Below are 5,000 nucleotides of genomic sequence, written 5' to 3'. Positions count from 1 at the left end.
CAGCCACGTTTTCCTCCTCTACATTTAACAATCTTTCAAAATACTCTGCCCATCTCTTCCTTACTGCATCCATCTCAATTAACATCCTTCCATCCTCTGCTTTACTCGTTCTTCCTTCCCAGACTCTCCCTTTCGCACCCTTTTCACCTCCTTCCAAAACATTTTCTTATTCTGTTGAAAATTCTCTGTCAGCCGCCTACCCCACCTCTCATCTGCTGCCACTTTAGCATCACGCACAGCCCTTCTCGCTCTATTCCTCTTTTCCTTATACCTTTCATATGACATCTCATCCTTCCTCTGCAGCCACACTTCATATGCATGTCTCTTCTCAGCCACAGCCATACTTACTTCCTCACACCACCATTCACTTCCTTTTCTTACACCACCACCCACACGTCTCACACCACACACCTCTTCTGCATGCCCCACCACAGCACTCTTAAACAACTGCCATTCCTCCTCCACGCTGCCATTTTCCCGATCTTTCACTGCGTTCCACTCATCTTTCAATTTCTCCTGATACTCTATCTTTTCTCTCTTTTATCCAACTCACTCACTTTCAAAACCTCCCTGCCACACCTAACCCTCCTAGCTCTCACCCATCTCTTACCTACTCTTAACTTTCCCTCCACCAGGTAGTGGTCAGACATACCTCCACCCTCCCCTCTCAGAACTCTCACATCCAACAATCTTCCTATTACATTCCTAGACACAACCACATAGTCCATCAAGGCTCTATCAACAACCCTTCCACCCTCCTGTCTCACCCATGTATACTTATAAATATCTTTCTTCTCAAACAGCGTATTCCCAATCACCATCTCTCGCTCAACACACATCGCTATCATTCGTTCCCCATTTTCATTTCTTCCAGGCACACCATGCATACCAACTACGCCTTCAACTGCTACATTTCCCACTCTAGCATTCAGATCTCCCATCATTACCACATTCACATTCGCTCCAAAACTCTGCAGACACTCATCAACATCATTCCAGAAAGACTCCCTCTCTTGTTCATCCCTTTCACTACCAGGTCCATATGCACTCACAAACACCCACAACTCACGTTCAAATTTCGCTTTCACCCACATCAGTCTCGATGACACCTCCTTCCATTCAATCACACACTGCTGCACTTCCGGACTCACTAACAAGGCCACACCTTCTCTTGCCCTTCCTCTATCAACACCTGACAATCTTCCATTCACACTTCCAAACATATATTCCCCCTTCCCTTTCATCTTCGTTTCACTCAAAGCTAACACATCCAACTTTCTTCTCACAAACATTCTCTCAATCTCCTCCCTTTTAGCCTCAATTGTACTACATCCACGCACATTCATAGACCCAATCTTCAGGGTACGGGGATAACTCCATCCCCCGTCCCTTTCTCTGGCCTGTCTCTTTTTAGGAACTAAAAAAACAGAGGAGGGGGTCCCTAGTCCCCTCACCCCGCCCCTTTTAGTCGCCTTTTACGACACGCAGGGAATACGGTGGCAGTATTCTTCCTAACACAACCCGGCCGCAGAGTAGTAGCACCACCCCATAGTGCGGCCAGGTTGTGTCCCCCCCGCCACAGGGGGGGACACAACTGAACAAATGACTTTCCTTGATGGAGTGATGTGAACAAATCTCCTGAACAACGTACACTCGCAAGACAGCATTGCACACCACGTTGCACAAATTGGGAGTCTTGCTAGATGAGGCAACGGTGCAACTTTCGGATATGCTATAGTGTGGTTGTTCTAAGCTGGCACAGATCCCTAACACCTCTTCCTTGGCGATTTATTTTTGGATGCAGAGGCGAGTATAATTTTTGTGAGACTGATAAGGAGTGTGGTAATTAGGGTGAAAGTTCCTGATCTTGCTATAGTGTGGTTGTTCTAAGCTGGTACAGATCCCTAACACCTCTTCCTTGGTGATTTATTTTTGGATGCAGAGGTGAGTATAAGTTTTGTGAGACTGATAAGGAGTGTGGTAATTAGGGTGAAAGTTCCTGATCTTGCTATAGTGTAACTGTTCAAAGCTGGCAAAGATCCCTAACACCTCTACCTTGGCGATTTATTTTTGGATGCGGACGGTGGATATAACTTTTGTGAGATACCGATGAGGAGCGTGGTAATTAGGGTGATTTAAATACACACAGGGGGATAACAAGGTGGTAGCAAAATAAATAGCTTAGGAAAAGGTGTTAAGGTGTTTAATTATATCAAGGGATTAAATTAAGTCGCTTACAAGGGTGTGCTTTCTCCTCAATAAATCTGTTTTATCCTAAGTATGTAGGTTGGACTCTCTCTCTCTCTCTCTCTCTCTCTCTCTCACACACACACACACACACACACACACACATCAAATCTATCAAATCCATCTCATCATTCAACTTCCTTACCTCACAGCTTTCTTTCCCACTAAACGCTCTCTCTGCCTCTCTCTCTCTCTCTCTCTCTCTCTCTCTCTCTCTCTCTCTCTCTCACAACACCTTCAATTGCTTTACCACCGAGTGAACATCGTTTTATTACACTGGTTTTACTTCTGTGGCTAACTGGTGTGTGTGTGTGTGTGTGTGTGTGTGAGAGAGAGAGAGAGAGAGAGAGAGAGAGAGAGAGAGAGAGAGAGAGAGAGAGAGAATGTGTGTGTGTGTGTGTGTGTGTGTGTGTGTGTGAGAGAGAGAGAGAGAGAGAGAGAGAGAGAGAGAGAGAGAGTATGTATATATGTATGTGTGTGTGTGTGTGTGTGTGTGTGTGTGTGTTCACAGGTAGAGGTATACACGTGTAAGTAAACAGTTACGTGTGTGAGTGAGGATGTGTGTGTGTAAGTGAGTGAGTGAGTGTGGGAATGAGTGAGTGGGAGTGAGTGGAAGTGGGCCGAGTGGGAGCGAGCTAGCGCAAAAGTGAGCGAGTGGGCTGCCTCTCCCAGCCTGCTCTCGTTCCCACCATTTCTCTTTCTCTCTCTCTCTCTCTCTCTCTCTCTCCGCCCTCTCTCTCTTTCATCCCTTTCTTTCCCCCACTGTCTTTCATCCTTCTCTCTCTCTCTCTCTCTCTCTCTCTCTCTCTCTCTCTCTCACAGGTGCTTGCTAATTACACCTTCTTTACGGCCTCACCTGCGTCCTCCACGCAACACTGCAAATCATAAATACCTTGCAATGGCCGCTTCCCACTGTACGGATTTTCAATATTTTTTGCCTGTAAATTCTGCATGTTTTTTTCTGTTTGCTTTTCATTTGACATAAGCTTTGGTGTGCTTGAATTTGCTTGTGTTTTTTCTTCACAATTATGGACGTGTTTTATTTGCCTGCTTCTTATGTGATAGGCGCTTCTGTTTGCTTGTGTTTGCCTGATCTTTTAAAACAGTGCTGGGTGTTTTTTTTTCGGTGTGTTTTTTTATAAGACTGACGCTTCTGTTTGTTTGCCTTTGCTTGATTTTTTAACTTTCCTGCGTGTTTTTATTTTTGCATTTTTCCTTCACATTTTTTTTTGTCTTTATTCAATGGGTGATTTAATTTGGCTGGATTTATTTAAGATTTTTTCTTTGTTTTTCTTTGTTTTATTTATTGGTGATCTTCGCTTGTTTGGATTTACGTTGTTTTCTTATTTTCTTGTTTTTATGTAATGGTGGCTTTGGTTTGCTTGGAATTGTTTTAATAGATTGTTTTTATTTGTTTTGTTTGTGTTTTGGTTGTCTGTGTATGCAAGTTCTGTGTGTGTGTGTGTGTGTGTGTGTGTGTGTGTGTGTGTGTGTGTGTGTGTGTGTGTGTGTGTGTGTGTGTGTGTGAGGTGGTTTGGCCATGTGGAGAGGATGGATAGCGAGAAACTGACGAGAAGAGTGTATGTGAGTGAGGTGGTGAGGGGGGAGAGAAAGTGGGAGGCCAAGGATGAGGTGGAGGGGGGAGTGGGAGGGAGGCCAAGGATGAGGTGGAGGGGGGAATGGGAGAAGTAGGCCAAGGATGAGGTGGAGGGGGGAGTGGGAGGGAGGCCAAGGATGAGGTGGAGGGGGGAATGGGAGAAGTAGGCCAAGGATGAGGTGGAGGGATGGAATGAAGAGGTACGTATATGAGAGAGGGAGGTGTGAGCTGGGAGCAGGGCAGTGAAATGGCGGGGGATAGGGCGACATGGAGGCGATTTGTTTATGGCCACCCCTTACGGGATTAAAGCGTCTGGCAATAGACAGTTATGTTTTCCCCGTTTTTCTTTTCATCCGCTCGCTTAAATTTATCTCAATATATATATATATATATATATATATATATATATATATATTTTTTTTTTTTTTTTTTTTTTTTTGCATTTTTTCCACATATACTTTCTAATAGCTTTTTTTTTTTTTGGTTTCTTGAAAGTTAAAAAAAGATCAAATTGTCCTTTTTTTTTTTTTGCTTTTTTTAGGTGAATGAAATCATGTGGACAAAATAAAAAATCTATCTATCTAACTATCTATCCATCTATTGCCAGACGCCTTAAACCTGTAAGTGGTGGTCACAAACAAATCGCCTCCATGTCACCCTGTCCCCCGCCACGTCGCTGCCCTCCCCCCAACTCACCCCCCCCTCTCTCAAATGATAAAAAATACAATACTATATGGGTTATAAGTTGTATCTACACACACACACACACACACACACACACACACACACACACACACACCTGTAATCAGTCAAGTGTGTCTGTCCCTCAGGTAACGATGCCTGTACGCTTTTTGGGTCGCTAAATTTGGTGTGTGTGTGTGTGTGTGTGTGTGTGTGTGTGTGTGTGTGTGTGTGTGTGTGTGTGTGTGTGTGTGTGTGTGTGTGTGTGTGTGTGTGTCTGATGTGAAAATCAGGTCATGTGTGTGTGTGTGTGTGTGTGTGTGTGTGTGTGTGTGTGTGATGCGATATTCGGCTTATGTGCGTCTACATGTGTGCGTGTGTACCTTAACCATGTGCGTGAGAAAGAACAGCTGTGGGGAATGAGCGAGACCTAAATGGGGGGAGAGAGAGAGAGAGAGAGAGAGAGAGAGAGAGA

Source organism: Coenobita brevimanus, chromosome 112 (genome assembly GCF_032717465.1).
Source record: "Coenobita brevimanus isolate Jiangsu-jjx chromosome 112, ASM3271746v2, whole genome shotgun sequence".
Lineage (NCBI taxonomy): Eukaryota > Metazoa > Arthropoda > Malacostraca > Decapoda > Coenobitidae > Coenobita > Coenobita brevimanus.
Note: the sequence above shows the minus strand (reverse complement) of the source record.